This window comes from Schistocerca piceifrons, chromosome X (assembly GCF_021461385.2).
Source record: "Schistocerca piceifrons isolate TAMUIC-IGC-003096 chromosome X, iqSchPice1.1, whole genome shotgun sequence".
Classification (NCBI taxonomy): Eukaryota; Metazoa; Arthropoda; class Insecta; order Orthoptera; family Acrididae; genus Schistocerca; species Schistocerca piceifrons.
This window is the reverse complement of record NC_060149.1, coordinates 259847154-259865929: the sequence shown is the minus strand read 5'-3', so window position 1 is coordinate 259865929 and position 18776 is coordinate 259847154. Positions and strand designations below refer to the sequence as shown.

The 18776-nt window shown below is 45.9% G+C and overlaps 1 protein-coding gene across 1 annotated transcript in view; it reads left to right on the top strand.

Annotated features, from left to right (window-relative positions):
- The window catches only part of LOC124722296 (dedicator of cytokinesis protein 3-like), a 636964-nt gene that overhangs the window by 560675 nt on the left and 57513 nt on the right, over positions 1-18776 (top strand). The gene's annotated exons all lie outside the window — the stretch shown is intronic.

The window sequence follows — 18776 nt, the reverse complement described above, 5'->3', positions numbered from 1 at the left end:
GGGGAAGGAAGTCGGCCGTGCCCTTTGAAAGGAACCATCCCGGCATTTGCCTGGAGCGATTTAGGGAAATCACGGAAAACCTAAATCAGGATGGCCGGACGCGGGATTGAACCGTCGTCCTTCCGAATGCGAGTCCAGTGTCTTCCTTTAGTGGAAGGACTGGTACGGGGTGCACTCAGCCTCGTGATGCCAACTGAGGAGCTACTTGATTTAGAAGTAGCGGCTCTAAGGTCTGGAAAGTTGGCAGAACGGCCGGGAGAGCGGTGTGTTGAGCATATTGCCCCTCCATACCGCATCCGCATGACGCAGCACGGTAGAGGGCTAACAAGGGGACCGTACCAACTTCCTATCACTGATTTCACTCATATTTACAGGGTGTGAAGGGCACGACTAGGAATTCAACATATGTGAACGGGAAGACGCAACTCTCACCTGTTTCCGAGAAAATCGAGTTTGAATATTTTACACGTGCTTGTACAGGGTGTCCATAAAGTCTGACTACATAGGGAATTTTTTGGTCGTCCGGTACGTGTTTTGCCCAACACATTGCCTTTTTCTTTAAACTTGGTAATTTATTTCCCGACGCAGTAAAACAAATAGGTTGACGATGAGGGTGTCGAAGGTTGTTCTTCCCCAACAACGCGATAAGGCCATCCTTCTCGTCCAGTTAAGAGTGCCAACTCCACTCGTTCTTCATTAGACAGGGCCATCACTCAATCTAGAAAAAAACAAAATTTATTAGAATTATTAGAATAATAGAGTATAGAATATTTATTAGGACAACAGAACAGAAGGTTCAAAATGGCTCTGAGAACTATGGGACTTAACATCTGTGGTCATCAGTCCCCTAGAACTTAGGACTACTTAAACCTAACTAACCTAAGGACATCACACACATCCATGCCCGAGGCAGGATTCGAACCTGCGACCGTAGCGGTCACGCGGTTCCAGACTGAAGCGCCTAGAACCGCACGGCCACAACGGCCGGCAGAACAGAACGAAACAAGCGACGACAGAAGAGGGGGATATGAATGGTCTTGTTGCTGTTGCAGTTGATGCGCACGTTAGCTCCCGCGCAATCGCACGAGGAAGTGGCATGACTCAGGCAAGTGTCCTATGCAATCTCCATCGACATAGGTTCCATCCCTATCACATCTATCTCCGGCCAGAGCTGCATGCAAACGATTATGAGAATCGTATTAACTCCTGTACATGGGCATTAAGACTGGATACTCCAGATGCGTCATGTATCTTGTTTAGTGATGAAGTCACATTTACCAATCATGCCCAGGTAACCCGCCGAAACATGCACAATTGGTCTGTGGAAAATCCCCGACGGTTTTGTCAGGTGGAACATCAGCGTCGATGGAAACTTTTGGTGTGGGATAGTGAATCATCGGCTCATAAGCCCGTTTTCCATAGAAGTATCCCAGCCTTGTAACAGACGATCTTCCACGGATGCTAGAAGACGTTCCTCTGTAGAGTGGAAGGAACTTGTGACACCAACGTGATGGCTGTCCTGCCCATAGTCCACGAAGTACTACAGTATGTTTTCACGAATTGCTTCCAAATCGTTGGATTGGACCTATACCTTGGCCGGACCGAACCCCGGATTTGATGGCTGTAGACCTTTTTCTGTGGGTGCAGCTGAAAGACGCTTTCTACAAGGACATACCAGCTACACGCGATGATATGCAACGCCGTATCACTGCAACCTGCTCGGACATCTCCGCTGAAATTATAGCACGAATGCAGCAGTTGTTCCATAGCAGACTGGAAGCGTGTATTGCCGCTGCCAGTGCTCATTTTGAACATAACCTGTGATGGCCATTTGTCTCGTTACTGGTCAGAATACACATAACTGGTGAAGGCACTTGTGTTGTTCTTTAGTGTGTGCTACCACAGATATTGCACAATTGTCGGTGTGGGAACTTTTGAAAATATCATATCTCGTAAACAACTCGCACTAGAATCCTGCAACAAACACCACTGACATTCTAATTTACCCTATTTTTAGTTTATTAATGTCAATAGGCAATGTTCCATTTTAAAAAGTGTACTTTGCACAAAAAATACCTTTCTAACAATCGTTACAGTCTGTTGATTGGCTAACAATACGAGCTCCTGATCACGAATCCATTGTGTGAAAACCGCACATCAAAAGCATTTTCCATTTCCGTAATATTTGAGGTGAAAGATTTATGTGATTCACAATATATATGCCTATGGACTTTTTTTATATTCGGCCTGGGATCACTTTGACTGGAGTGGAATTGTCTTCAGTCTTGAGTCCCACTTCGAACTGAGCCCCAATGACCAACGAGAAAGTGTCTGAAGACGCCCCGGACTGCGTTGGGCTACCAACGGCCTGGCAACCAGTAGTGATGGTCTGGGCTGCCGTTTCTTTTCACAGCAGGACTCCTTTGTTTGTCATCTGCGGCATGTGGCACCCCTACAACACAGCGGTGCGTAGGCGATATTCAATGCCCCGTTTTGTTGCCCTTTATGACAAGCCATTATGGGCTTGCATTTCAGCAAGATAATACTCGCCCACACACGGCAAAGAGCTTCTACTGCTTGTCTTAGTTCTTGTCAAACCCTACCTTGGCCAATGCACGGTATACTTTAATCAGAGCGACACGCGGACAGTTTACAAACTTAGCCGTTTCGGAAATGCATCCATCCTTGGCCCGAAAGCCAATGATCGTGGACGTCAGTTAAATCGCACCGTTTCAGCATTGCGACAATGACTTGACTGTTTTTGCGTTCCTCGGACATGCTTTATATACCCTCCACTGCTAGTGATGCCACCTACCGCCTGTAAGTGGTGACTGCATGTTGATGTCAAGCATAGCGGTAGCGTGCGCCTGCTTAGCAGGGTGGTAGCGTGCTCGCCTCCATGCAAACGGGCCCAGGTTCGATTCCCGACCGGATTGGAGATATTCTCCTCTCCGATCCAGAGTGTTGTGTTGTCTTCATCATCATTTCATCCTCATCACCGGCACGCAAGTCGCCCAATGTGGCGTCGACTGAAATAAGTCTTGCACTTGGCGGCCGAACTTCCCCCGATGGGGACTGGCTGGCTCTGAGCACTATGGGACTTAACTGCTGAGGTCATTAGTCCCCTAGAACTTAGAACTAGTTAAACCTAACTAACCTAAGGACATCACAAACATCCAGGCCCGAGGCAGGATTCGAACCTGCGACCGTAGCGGTCTTGCGGTTCCAGACTGCAGCGCCTTTAACCGCACGGCCACTTCGGCCGGCCGATGGGGACTCTCGTCCAACGATGCCATACGCTCATTTCCATTTTTATAGCGGTGATCACACACACACACACACACACACACACACACACACACACACACATATATATATATATATATATATATATATATATATATATATATATATATATATATATATATACTCCTGGAAATGGAAAAAGAACACATTGACACCGGTGTGTCAGACCCACCATACTTGCTCCGGACACTGCGAGAGGGCTGTACAAGCAATGATCACACGCACGGCACAGCGGACACACCAGGAACCGCGGTGTTGGCCGTCAAATGGCGCTAGCTGCGCAGCATTTGTGCACCGCCGCCGTCAGTGTGAGCCAGTTTGCCGTGGCATACGGAGCTCCATCGCAGTCTTTAACACTGGTAGCATGCCGCGACAGCGTGGATGTGAACCGTATGTGCAGTTGACGGACTTTGAGCGAGGGCGTATAGTGGGCATGCGGGAGGCCGGGTGGACGTACCGCCGAATTGCTCAACACGTGGGGCGTGAGGTCTCCGCAGTACATCGATGTTGTCGCCAGTGGTCGGCGGAAGGTGCACGTGCCCGTCGACCTGGGACCGGACCGCAGCGACGCACGGATGCACGCCAAGACCGTAGGATCCTACGCAGTGCCGTAGGGGACCGCACCGCCACTTCCCAGCAAATTAGGGACACTGTTGCTCCTGGGGTATCGGCGAGGACCATTCGCAACCGTCTCCATGAAGCTGGGTTACGGTCCCGCACACCGTTAGGCCGTCTTCCGCTCACGCCCCAACATCGTGCAGCCCGCCTCCAGTGGTGTCGCGACAGGCGTGAATGGAGGGACGAATGGAGACGTGTCGTCTTCAGCGATGAGAGTCGCTTCTGCCTTGGTGCCAATGATGGTCGTATGCGTGTTTGGTGCCGTGCAGGTGAGCGCCACAATCAGGACTGCATACGACCGAGGCACACAGGGCCAACACCCGGCATCATGGTGTGGGGAGCGATCTCCTACACTGGCCGTACACCACTGGTGATCGTCGAGGGGACACTGAATAGTGCACGGTACATCCAAACCGTCATCGAACCCATCGTTCTACCATTCCTAGACCGGCAAGGGAACTTGCTGTTCCAACAGGACAATGCACGTCCGCATGTATCCCGTGCCACCCAACGTGCTCTAGAAGGTGTAAGTCAACTACCCTGGCCAGCAAGATCTCCGGATCTGTCCCCCATTGAGCATGTTTGGGACTGGATGAAGCGTCGTCTCACGCGGTCTGCACGTCCAGCACGAACGCTGGTCCAACTGAGGCGCCAGGTGGAAATGGCATGGCAAGCCGTTCCACAGGACTACATCCAGCATCTCTACGATCGTCTCCATGGGAGAATAGCAGCCTGCATTGCTCCGAAAGGTGGATATACACTGTACTAGTGCCGACATTGTGCATGCTCTGTTGCCTGTGTCTATGTGCCTGTGGTTCTGTCAGTGTGATCATGTGATGTATCTGACCCCAGGTATGTGTCAATAAAGTTTCCCCTTCCTGGGACGATGAATTCACGGTGTTCTTATTTCAATTTCCAGGAGTGTATATACATACAGTTCAGTCACATTAATGTGACCACCGCCTGTGTTCCAAGTCAACGTGCAGTAACCACTCGCAGACGGCAGGTGACAGCACTAGCAGTGGGGTACATACAGCGTGCTCGAAGGAAGCGGAAACGGTGCAGACGTTGTAATGCGGAGACGGCGCCATTTATCTGACGTCCATAAAGGCATGACCGTTGGTTCTCAGGCCAAGAATGACCACCGAAACAGCTGTCGTGCATCACGGCCCATAGACGACCGGGGTGAACGATAGCTGTGGAGACACATACGGCTGAGTAGACGTGCAACTGTTGAGCAAATGACCGGGCAACCAAGGGGCTACCAATAGTGTCTCCTCAACAACCGTTCACTCAACGTTGCTGCGTGTGGGTCATCGCAGCGTGTGCCTGGTTCATGCAGCCATGCAGCCACATACGCTGAGTCATGACAGGTGGCCGTTTCAGATGAATCATGTTCTATGCTCCATGGGACAGACGGCCGTTGGCGTGCACGTCGTCAAATGTCCTCAAGCAAACAGGGAGGGGGCATTATGGGCTGGGGAATGTTTTCGTAGCATTCCCTGGTTCGTCATGTCATTCTGTAAGGCACAGTGGATCAACACTCATATGCATCTATCTTTTGCGTGGTTGGAATTGTACCAGAATGAGTTAACAGTACCCCCTGACCACCAACTCCCCGGATTTAAACCCAATCGAGAATCTGTGGGATCACCTTGATGGGGCTATTCGACCCATAGATCCTCAACCGAGAAATGTAGCGCTGCTGACTACGGCACTGTAGTCGACATGGCTCCACATTCCTGTCGGTATTTTCCAGAATCTCAAAGACTCGCTTCCTCCACGTATGCGCTGCAAAATGTGATTATTCTGGATTCTAGCAGGTGGTCACATTAATGTGACTTGTCAGAGAGGAGAACATTCTTGGTGCGATGTTTCAGAGGTGTAAGTTCTTTGAATTAATGCTGACTCATGGAGATGCAGTATATGAAATGATAAACACCAGCAGGTGCTGAGGAAAATGAAACGATTTTCTCGTAATTGGCCGGAGCCGTCTTGAAATCGCCCATCGGTGATATCGAATGACGTTTCTTCTCGTCTTTCTAAATCATACGAAGCTATGAACTGCTATTCCTTCATCAATTTAACACTGTTCTCAGCGTCCGCTGATAAGGCGCGCACTGTTGCTGAAAACTGAAAGCCTGAAAGAAATTGCACACTTCCCTTTCTGTGAGATACGTGAATGAAGCACAGTTACTTTCTGACACACGTTTGTGTGTCACGTATTCCCCAATGGTTTTCTTTCTCATGCTGAGATTTCATGTTCCGTGGACATCAAAGCACTAACGAAGACCTAAAGCTCTCAGTCGTGGTATTGTTAAAGGAATCGATTCAGGAAAACAACTAAAATCTTGGTCGTTATCGACCAAACGGTATTACGAGGAGTTTTATTATAATCGCTTCCTAGTTTCCTTGTTTAACATTTCGCATGTTTTCCGTGATTTCCTTGCGCAGTGACTTAATACACGTAAGTATGGAGGAATTATTAAAAATTTCATTCTATTCGAAACTGCTTCCATGCGAAACGCAGGAATTTCGTTAATACAATATTATTCCCTTACGTGATTACGCTACGAAATTTAAGTTTTGGGCCGTAACTAGGAGACTGTCGTCATGTGTATCCAGTAGAGATAACCTCGTCGGAGAAAAAAGTGGCATTCGCATTTGGTTGTGCCATGGCCATACGGTGTGTGAAGTTGGTGGATTTCTTGGTGTTTCGCGGAGGACTTCACATGTCTGCAACGGTGGTGTAACACACTTGGCCACGAAACACGACGTCAAAATTGTGGTCGGAAAAAGATCCTGACAGAGAAACCGGTGACGCTTTCCACAGCTTGTGAGTAAAACTTGCCTCCAAACCCGACAGGAACTGGTGCAGCCAGTGACTGAAGGCCCATACCAACCTGTTAGCGAGAGATCATTGCGACGAGAATTCTATGCAATGAATATTTGGAGTTGGTCACCTCGCAAGAGACCATTGCTCACACAGGCCCATAAAGACGAAAACAGCAAAGTCAGTCAGGCTGGAAGAATATGTAACTGGTTTTCCGAACACTCGCCCGCCCTATCACATCTCAATTGGTCAGCAAAATCACCTGTTGAAGCCCATACAAAATCTGTGAACATACTGGCGAAGCCGGTAAAACGCAGACATCAGCATCCCCGCAGTTTGGTGGAACTGCGCTATCAAATCCTCAGCGAGTGTCTTCATCTGGATGCGACGTACCTGCACAACTTTCTAACAAGTGATTATCAAGTCCAGGCGTGGAATTACACGATATTAAATTATGCTTGTAATTATATCTGTAGGGGTGATTAATTTTTTGTCCTGTGATTTGGCAAGACCTGGCCTCAGTTGACAGCTCCCCTAAGTTGCGTAGTTCTTCGTTTGACCGTACCATTCTAGAAATATGTCTGAGCTGTCAGTTTTTCTGACTGCCACTCAGAAGAACTAAGTTGAGTCTCTGGTACCACCAGGAATTTTTTGTGATATCGGTTCATCGTCGTTAGGATGATCGAGGAGCTGCTTGAAGGATGAGTAGCAACGCCAGCTTTAAAAGCCGACACTGAAGGCTGAGCTGACCTTAGGCCACACCGGAGATGCTCAGAAGCAGAGGATAAAATCACTCTCCCTCAGGGCAGCCCAGTTAACGAGTTAGTGAATGTTCTTAGAACATTTCCACGATTTTTTATCGAAATTCTCTGGGGTGAATGCACTTACAGGCTGTGTAGAGAGGTAGTCATAAACTTGTAATTGTTTCTTCAAAAACGTGAAGCAGCGACGATGAAATATGGGAATGCTGTTATTCCTTCTTTGCGTATTCACCCTTCAATGCGGTACGTTTTTTCAATGCTGAATGAGTTGGTGAAGACCCTGGTTGTAGAAGTCTGCATTTTGGCTGTCCGGAAACGTTCCGTTTGTAAATGCCTGCCACGCATTCTTCACCCGAGGAAAGAGGAAGAAGTCACTGATTGCCATGTCAGGAGAATACGGGGTGAGGAAAAATTGATAGTTCAAAGAAGCATCATGTGTGACTGTCCTGTGCAGAATGAGCTGAGGCATTGACATGGAGCAAAATCACTCCTTAGACAGCTTCCGCTACGTTTCGTCTCGACAGCCTCCCGTAATATCCCAGTCAACGAAGACCAAAAAATGTCGATCAGGGAAAAAATCGTGTACTCGCATATTTCTGCACAGTGCTATGAGAGAGTGTCACGAACAACATACTAAAAATCCTGACCGGTTGGTATGAGCGTTAGGGTCGGGAGCGTTTCAAGGCCACTTTTTATATTTTTCTCGAATATCCGGAAAACCGCGTCTTCTAGCGAATATGTTTCCCAGTAGAAAATTAAACTTCATTAAATTTCTTACAAAGAACACCCTATTAATTTTTTTCTCTGTGATTAATAATTTCTGCTTTGCAGGGGATGCAAAAATCGCAGATTAGTAAAATTATTGTTTTAACGGAATAAAATAAAAGTTTATCTTCAAATAAAGCAGATTAAAAGCAAATATTAAATATGTGCACTACGTCTAAGTGCAGCAGAGTCATATTAAGGGATAAATTATGCTCTGCGGATGTAACAGGATAAGAGGGGGCAGGGGGGAAATGTGTGGCGTAGAAACGTGAGAGAAGGTCGGTCGCCGGGTTGTGGTCATGCACTTCCTTTCTTCAGAGGTCTGCAAATTGAAGATCACAAAGTTACACCAACCCTCCACGGCATTGGCGACGCAGTTCGCAAAATTCCCCGGGAGGTGTTTATTTCCCGCAAAATATGTTAACACTAAATGGATTGCAAATATGAGTTACTAATAATACTTACTCAAGTAACGCATATGGCCAGAATTTGCGTAAATTTCTGCACACTGTTCTACACTGCTAGAGGAAAAATAAGATTCGTAGTCCTCCTGTAGGGCCGCGCAGAGTGGCCGCGTGGTTTAGGACGCCATGTCCCGGATTGCGCGGCTCCTCCCGCCAGAGGTTCGAGCCCTTCCTCGGGCATGGATGTGTGTGTTGTTCTTAGCATAAATTAGTTTAAGTAGTGTGTAAGTCTAGGGACCGATGACCTCAGCAGTTCGGTCCCTTAAGAACTCACACACATTTGAAGATTTTCGTCCTGTACGGCAGCTGTAGCGTACTTCCGGGAACTGACTGATTTTTCACTGTTTCCACTATCACCTCGATTGTAATACACCTGTCTTCGGGCACAGGGCCTCCGTTTCTTCAGAGATATTCTGCCATTTCCTTCTTCGTCATTCAGATTTGTTTGTCCACGCTGGAAACATCTGCACCACCTAACCACTGTGTTATACATGATGTCCCAGGAGGACCATGCTCAGGGATACATGGGCTCGAAAATACAGGGCTATTACAAATGATTGAAGCGATTTCATAAATTCACTGTAGCTCCATTCATTGACATATGGTCACGACACACTACAGATACGTAGAAAAACTCATAAAGATTTGTTCGGCTGAAGCCGCACTTCAGGTTTCAGCCGCCAGAGCGCTCGAGAGCGCAGTGAGACAAAATGGCGACAGGAGCCGAGAAAGCGTATGTCGTGCTTGAAATGCACTCATAATGCAGTCATAACAGTGCAACGACACTTCAGGACGAAGTTCAACAAAGATCCACCAACCGCTAACTCCATTCGGCGATGGTATGCCCAGCTTAAAGCTTCTGGATGCCTCTGTAGGGGGAAATCAACGGGTCGGCCTGCAGTGAGCGAAGAAACGGTTGAACGCGTGCGGGCAAGTTTCACGCGTAGCCCGCGGAAGTCGACGAATAAAGCAAGCAGGGAGCTAAACGTACCACATTCGACGGTTTGGAAAATCTTACGGAAAAGGCTAAAGCAGAAGCCTTACCGTTTACAATTGCTACAAGCCCTGACACCCGATGACAAAGTCAAACGCTTTGAATTTTCGGCGCGGTTGCAACAGCTCATGGAAGAGGATGCATTCAGTGCGAAACTTGTTTTCAGTGATGAAGCAACATTTTTTTCTTAATGGTGAAGTGAACAGACACAATGTGCGAATCTGGGCGGTAGAGAATCCTCACGCATTCGTGCAGCAAATTCGCAATCCACCAAAAGTTAACGTGTTTTGTGCAATCTCCCGGTTTAAAGTTTACGGCCCCTATTTTCTTCTGCGAAAAAAACGTTACAAGACACGTGTATATGGACATGCTGGAAAATTGGCTCATGCCACAACTGGAGACCGACAGCGCCGACTTCATCTTTCAACAGGATCGTGCTCCACCGCACTTCCATCACGATGTCCGGCATTTCTTAAACAGGAGATTGGAAAACCGATGGATCGGTCGTGGTGGAGATCATGATCAGCAATTCATGTCATGGCCTCCACGCTCTCCCGACTTAACCCCATGCGATTTCTTTCTGTGGGGTTATGTGAAAGATACAGTGTTTAAACCTCCTCTACCAAGAAACGTGCCAGAACTGCGAGCTCGCATCAACGATGCTTTCGAACTCATTGATGGGGACATGCTGCGCCGAGTGTGGGAGGAACTTGATTATCGGCTTGATGTCTGCCGAATCACTAAAGGGGCACATATCGAACGTTTGTGAATGCCAAAAAAAACTTTTTGAGTTTTTGTATGTGTGTGCAAAGCATTGTGAAAATATCTCAAATAATAAAGTCATTGTAGAGCTGTGAAATCGCTTCAATCATTTGTAATAACCCTGTACATACCTTAAGAGCTATGAGCACTCGTTCGTCAGAAGCGATGTCGTTCACAGTGGTGAAGATGAACAAGTGCCTATAGCTCTTAAGGGATGCACTTTAGAGCCCATGTTTACTATACATTTTTTCTTTGCTTTGGTCCGTATTACCACCTCTCAAAGTATGGAAAGCAAAGAGCTGGCAGTAGAAGAGGTTTCTCTCACAGTACCGAAGATGAAGTGCTCATAGCTTTTTAGGTATGCATTTGAGAGTCCATGATTACTAAACTTTTTTGTTCGCGTGATCGTTCCTGTCATATCCTGAATATTGACCTTTCCTCTTGGGACACCTCTATGATGGTACATTATTGCCGTACGTTTACACCAACTCAGAATGTGTTTGTTCAGCGTTGTTCCCCTTCAAATGAAGAAAACGGATCATCAGACGATGTCCCAGGTTACATACTGTTTTGAGTCTTCTAGCGGCGAGCTAAGGTACGGTGCCGTGAGGATTTCAGTGTGTACCATAATTGCGGACATATACCTCCAAACAAACAAACAAAAAAATTATCTACGCAGCTGCATATTTTCGATGTGGTAACTAAACATTCCCACTACCCCTCGTGTACGTGAATTGTTTGAGTACGGATACATGCTGATCATTCATGGGTTACTGAACAGCATGTTGAAAAATTAATAAGACTGAACATACACTACTGGCCATTAAAATTGCTACACCAAGAAGAAATGCAGATGATAAACGGGTATTCATTGGACAAACATATTATACTAGAACTGACATGTGATTACATTTCCACGCAATTTGGGTGCATAGATCCTGAGAAATCAGCACCCAGAACAACAACCTCTGGCCGTAATAACGGCCTTGATACTTCTGGGCATTTAGTCAAACAGAGCTTGGATGGCGTGTACAGGTACAGCTGCCCATGCAGCTTCAACACGATACCACAGTTCATCAAGAGGAGTGACTGGCGTATTGTGAAGAGCTAGTTGCTCGGCCACCATTGACCAGACGTTTTCAATTGGTGAGAGATCTGGGGAATGTGCTGGCCAGGGCAGCAGTCGAACATTTTCTGTATCCAGAAAGGCCCGAACAGGACCTGCAACATGCGGTCGTGCATTATCCTGCTGAAATGTAGGGTTTCGCAGGGATCAAATGAAGGGTAGAGCTACGGGTCGTAGCACATCTGATATGTAACGTCCACTGTTCAAAGTGCCGTCAATGCGAACAAGAGGTGACCGAGACGTGTAACGTCCGCAGCTCGTGGTCGTGTGGTAGCGTTCTCGCTTCCCACGCCCGGGTTCCCGGGTTCGATTCCCGGCGGGGTCAGGGATTTTCTCTGCCTCGTGATGACTGCGTGTTGTGTGATGTCCTTAGGTTAGTTAGGTTTAAGTAGTTCTACGTTCTAGGGGACTGATGACCATAGATGTTAAGTCCCATAGTTCTCAGAGCCATTTGAACCATTTCGAGACGTGTAACCAATACCATCACGCCGGGTGATACGCCAGTATGGCGATAACGAATACACGCTTCCAATGTCCGTTCACCGCGATATTGCCAAACACGGATGCGACCATCATGATGCTGTAAACAGAACCTGGATTCATCCGAAAAAATGACGTTTTGCCATTCGTGCATCCAGGTTCGTTGTTGAATACACCATTGCAGGCGCTCCCGTTTGTGATGCCGCGTCAAGGGTAACCGCAGCCATGGTCTACGAACTGATAGTCCATGCTGCTGCAAACATCGTCGAACTGTTTGTGCAGATGGTTGTTGTCTTGCAAACGTCCCCATCTGTTGACTTAGGGATCGAGACGTGGCTGCACGATCCGTTACAGCCATGCGGATAAGATGCCTGTCATCTCGGCTGCTAGTGATACAAGGCCGTTGGGATCCATCACGGCGTTCCGTATTACCCTCCTGCACCCAGCAATTCCATATTCTGCTATCAGTCATTGGATCTCGACCAATGCGAGCAGCAATGTCGCGATACGATAAACCGCAATCGCGATAAGCTACAATTCGACCTTTATCAAAGTCGAAAACGTGATGGTACGCATTTCTCCTCCTTACACGAGGCATCACAACAACGTTTCACCAGGCAACGTCGGTCAACTGGTGTTTGTGTATGAGAAATCTGTTGGAAACTTTCCTCATTTCAGCACGTTGTAGGTGTCGCCACGGGCGCCAACCTTGTGTGAATGCTCTGAGAAGCTAATCATATCCGTGTCACAGCATCTCCTTCCTGTTGGTTAAATTTCGCGTATATAGCACGTCTTTGTGCTGTAGAAATTTTAATGGCCAGTAGTTCAAAAATGGTTCAAATGGCTCTGAACACTATGGGACTCAACTGCTGAGGTCATTAGTCCCCTAGAACTTAGAACTAGTTAAACCTAACTAACCTAAGGACATCACAAACATCCATGCCCGAGGCAGGATTCGAACCTGCGACCGTAGCGGCCTTGCGGTTCCAGACTGCAGCGGCTTTAATCGCACGGCCACTTCGGCCGGCCAATGGCCAGTAGTGTATTAGTCTTTACTACATCTAATGAAACTGATGATACTCTTTCCTTACGGTTTTTAGTGAAACTTGACACTAATTTTTAATTAAAAATTTGTCGTTGGCATAGAAGATGTTCAGAAGAAACCATTATAGGCTTTCAGACATGGTTTTGTTGGACAGATGTTCAAATATTTACGTGGTTACTAATTTCACTCCTTTCTGAGCCACCGACAGCTTTAGTAATGAGTAACGGGGGTCATCTTTTATTTCTAGTGTTGTAGCTATGGATATCACTATTCTTCTCAAACTGTGATGGCTTGGTGTTTTACTAGGACGATAAGCCACCGAATTTACATATGTAGTTTTACTTCAGCCGTATCTAAGGAAGTTTACCACCTGTATTGGTTGCACTTATGATAGACGTCATTTGCTAAAAACCGTGACGAACATTCATACGATTATATTAGTGTGTGCACTTGCCTGCTGTAGTGTTGAGTAAGGCGGCCGCCTCCGTTTTAGCCCTCTGGGAGCGCGGCACGTAGTTAATAATGCAGGCTGGGCAGCGCGCAACTTTGTGCGGCTAACTTTCTGCAGCTGGTGGCACAAGCTCCGCCCCCGCCTTCTTCCACTCCGACGCGCTGCCACAAAATACTGGCCAACTTGCCTCTCCGCTAATCATAAGCCCAGTGCGCTCTATACGACCGACTGCCGCCCATGAAGAGTTGTTAACATTTGTAGAGAGCGTTCGAAGTTTTAAATAAGGAAAATCTGTTATAAAAGTTACATTTGAGGTAAGGTCCTCCGAAGACCGTGGTTTCTGTATTACCAACACAATTTTTTCAATGTAGTCAGTGGATGGGTCTAAATATCCTAAAGTAGTTTAGAATTTTGGGATTTAATCTATTAGCAGTACTGTGAGAAACTGAAAATTGGCGTGTCACTCACCTAGACAGGCCCGGCCGGATATTTATTATTTATTTATTTATTGAAATTTGTGGTAAGTTCCTATGGGACCAAACAGCTGAGGCCGTCGGTTCATAGGCTTACATACTACTTAATCTAACTTAAACTAACGAACGCTGAGGACAACACGCACACACATGCCCGAGGGAGCACTCGAACTTCCGACGGAGAGAGCCGCGCCAACCGTGGCAAGGCGCCTCTGACCGCGCGGCTACCTCGCGCGGCATTTACTTATTGACATTACAGAGTTACCCACCGCCTTGGTAACCATGGTGGGCCTTTTGCTACTAAAAACTAGTAAAAAGTTGCAGAAGCAGACTCTCTATCTTTTTCTATAGCTTCTCTCACTGCTGTTGTTTTTCTTGTCTTTTACATAATTACATTGTTAATTAAAAATATGTGACACATAAAGTACATTTTAGAAAAGGAAAACAAATTTTGCTGTATTCTTAAGAAGAAGAAAATAGACGAAAAGAAAGATTTAGGTACCTGGCTATTTCAAGTAAGAGGGCTTCGGTAAACAGTTGGAGCTTCTCTCACCTGAATTATGTATGTATGTGTATGTATGTGTGTGTGTGTGTGTGTGTGTGTGTGTGTGTGTGTGTGTACGTGTGTGTGTGTGTGTGTACGTGTGTGTGTTTGTGCGTGTACGTGTGTGTGTGTGTGTGTGTGTGTATGTGTGTATGTGTGTACGTGTGTACGTGTGTGTATGTGTGTATGTGTGTGCGTGTGTGTGTTTGTGTGTGTGTGTGTGTGTGTGTGTGTGTGTGTGTGTGTGTGTGTTTGTGTGTGTGTCATGAGGTTAGCTCCATATGGTTTGTTTATGACACATGAGAGTACTATCTGTTATTACAATTACTTTCTCCATCTGCCCGCGCCATAAGGGGGAGAGGAGCCTCGGAGAGGTCATCTCGAGCCTCTGCTGCCCGAAGGGCACTTCTTATTAATGTTGTGCGTTCATGTTTCTGTACTGCAGTCTTGTTATACTGCATATGTGTTTTTATGGATAGTATTATAAACATGTTTTTCAGTTTGCATCTTGTACAATTTACATATTACACAATTACATGTTTGAAAACAATGTCTCGAAGAACTAAAGAATTACTTGTTTCACTTTGTACAAACAAGAAAATTCGTTGTTTTATTTTTTTATTACTTAGGCCTATTTATTTAAATTCATGTATACATTACTTGCAATGTTGTTGCAGTCGCGTAATCTGCTATTATGCAGTATATGTATCTATACCTGGTAACGCTGATGTGTTCCTGTCATCATCCGTGTCTCCATGTTCATCTGTTTCCAAATCAATATTTGAATCTCTGTTGTCCCATTTACCGTGCTGTGGCGTAGGTAGTCTGTGTCTAGTTGTGATCACGTATATACTCGTTGCTTCTTATAAGTCTAGATAGCTAGATAGGCTCCATTTATATTGACATCTTGAAGCTTGCTGTATTTCTTCGATTTCTGTCATCGGTCATGTGTGTGTGTGTGTGTGTGTGTGTGTGTGTGTGTGCTCGCGCCGCATTATAGTGTTATGTGGTCGGGGACCCACGTTCCTCGTATACTCTCCCGGATAGCGCCACGCGTTAGCGCAGCGCTTACGGCATTCAGAGAGGCGCGCCGATCCTGGGGTCGAATCCGCCCAGCGGACTAATGACAAGGGCCAGTGTGCCGGTCAGCCTGGATGTGGTTTTTAGGCGTTTGCCCCACATCCGGCTAGGTAAACACCGTGCTAGAACCAGTACCGCCTCAGTTATATGATTCGCGAACATTTAGAAAACGTTCGCACACTTTCACATGAGGAAACACCAGACACAGACAGTTGGCGTACACAAATTCTGTCCCGGGTTAGAAATGGGTGGCGACAGGAAAGGCATCCGACCACCTTCTACATTGCCAAATCCAATCATTAACATACCGACCCCGTGAAGATACGGGATAAACGCAGGGAAAAGAATTGAACTGCTCTCCAATAAAAATGACAAGAAGTCATATTTTTGGGGGGTTCACAAGAAGCAGTTGGCAAGCCTTTGTGACCGAGCGAGTTGGTTCCGTAATGAAGACACTGGACTCATGTTTGAGAGGAATGGGAATCAGATCTTTTAGTCATCCTGGTATCCATTTCCCATCGTTTCCCTACATCACTTTAAGCAAAAGTCGGAGTACTTTCTTTAAAACGCCCCAGAATATTGCTGCCCTCTTCCTTCTCAAATTCCGTTTGGCGCTCAGCCTCAACTGAACAGGACGTCGACGAGATGTTTAACTGTATTCTTCCTTCCAGTGTTAGAGCGCGACTGGTATTCTGGTTTCAGCGCCGGTGTACACTTATGGACAACTGTAGGTAAAATTGTGCCTCAGTAGCGCTGTGTGCTGGAATCAGCTGCGTGACAAACCATCGAAAGAACAGAAGCTGGTCGGTCACAGCTGAGTTTTATTGATACTATGAGAATGACCCAGACTATAGTTTCACGGCTGTGACCTCGTTTTCAAAGAACAAGCGTTGTTGAAAAAGCCTTAGGAAATAGTATCCACGACAAACTTCAGAAATGTATTCACATAATTAAGGCCATTTTGAATTTATGACAGAATGCAACTAGCTGCAGTGAGTGTTCCAAATAAAGACAGGATGCACACTAACAGCCCTCCTCTCGATTACAATTTTTTCGCATATTCAGTTGGCATCATCGGAGAAGGAAGCATAGAAATTATCCTCTTGTCGACAGCGCAGTAACTGGAGATGGCGTACTAGCTCAGTTTGAATCTGTTGGAAGTAGCCGCCATCTTATCCAAGGTTCACCTCTGATTCACTTTTAAGTGACTTATGGAAACCAGCTACAGCTGAAGCAGAATGTGTGGACGACGATATCAAACCTGATTGTCACTAGTGTGAGCCTAGTACCTTAACCACTGCGCTATCTCGCTTGGTAGAGATTTGTCGGCTGATTTCCCTGGAAACCTTTCTTGTAGTTGGCCTAAAAAGATTCGACGAACTCGAAAAATTCCGCTCTTTTGCCTTTAATCCCGTTGTTTTTTAGTTAAAAATTTACTAAAAGTGCTTGATCGGCGTGTTACTTGTAGTACAGTAGTCTAGAAATCGGCCTCCACAAGTCGAAATACTTCCTCGTGTAGTTGTTGGCTGAAGTCGCTTCATTTAATTAACTGCGACGTCGAGTGACTCACTTCATCCCTCGTACGGATATGTCTGGAGGGGACTTCTACAGAGATCGAATTCGATGGGGGAAACATGGCAGTGATTAAAATTCTTCCTGCGGGCGGTGGGTCTGCTCGAATAGTTCATTAATCTGAGCGCTGACGACAAAAGCAATAGATTCTCTCACCGACGTACAGCGAGGCATACGGTTCAATCTAACCTCGCGTATTTATCCTATTGTGTGTGTATGTGATAGAGAGAGAATTAAAGTTTGTACATTTAACTTCGAGAAATGGAAACTGAACTTCATCAACTGTAATTTTGTTGTTTCTCGACCTAATCAGACTGAACTGCTCCCGTAATCCTTTGTGACTCACGCAGTTATTTCAGTTATACTAACACTGAAAAGTCGGATGGGTGCATGAGACTTATTTCCAGTTTTTGAAATCCATCATCACAGACAAGAAGAATAGACAGCAGTCGACACTCGTCATTATCAGCATTTCAAAATTTTGCAAATTCTCATTGAACTACGCTTTAATGGCTTAGTTCTGTATACGATTTTGTACCAATACTTTTACTTTTGGCTAAGCGTCTCGAAGATATTATTGTTGACACAGAATGCATAAACATGTAATCCTTATGATACACGAATCTTTTTAGTTTTGTAGGAAAGTTCTTGAACCGAATGTGGCTATACACGACTATAGTACCAGTTTAATCTTACTTCATACTTAATTTTTTTAATGTCCATTTTGTTGGTATCTGCAGTAACTTTTACTAACATCCTTACTTCTTGTCCTGCTTATCTGAAATTTTATTTTGGAGTGACGTCAATGAAGTCTTTAATTCCTTTCATTTCCTGCCGTTGTCTTCTGTGAAATTTAAAAATAACTTCTGTGAAGATAAGTTACGCTGGAAGACTTGTAAGATTTACGCGCATCCATTACGGATGTTCTAGAACTCGTGACTATCTACTGAGTAACAAATACAAAAAACTGCAACTAATGTTCGTTTATTCCGTTAAGTAGTTTCCGAACCTCTTCACAATCGTCTTCAGCTGATGCACATGGAAGTTACACGTTTGTCTATTTCCAGCCGGTCGCAGTGGCCGAGCGGTTCTAGGCGCTTCAGTCTGGAACCGCGCGACCGCTACGGCCGCAGGTTCGAATGCTGCCTCGGGCATGGATGTGTGTGATGTCCTTAAGTTAGTTAGGTTTAAGTAGTTCTAAGGTCTAGGGGACTGATGACCTTAGAAGTTAAGTCCCATAGTGCTCAGAGCCATTTGTTTATTTCCATAGCGTTATGCTGGGTACTAACTAGCGACAATATAGGCCCCATTACACAGTAACACGCTATGGAAATAAACATATACGTAGCTTCCAGGTGCCCCATCTGAAGATAAGCCTAAAAAAGGTTCGAAAGCTAGTTAATGGTATAAACGACTGGTTGCAGTTTCTGTGTTTGTACTTGTAAGTATGATAAGACCTCCGCAAAAGATTATTGCGTATGCGAGCGATTCTGTAATGGTAT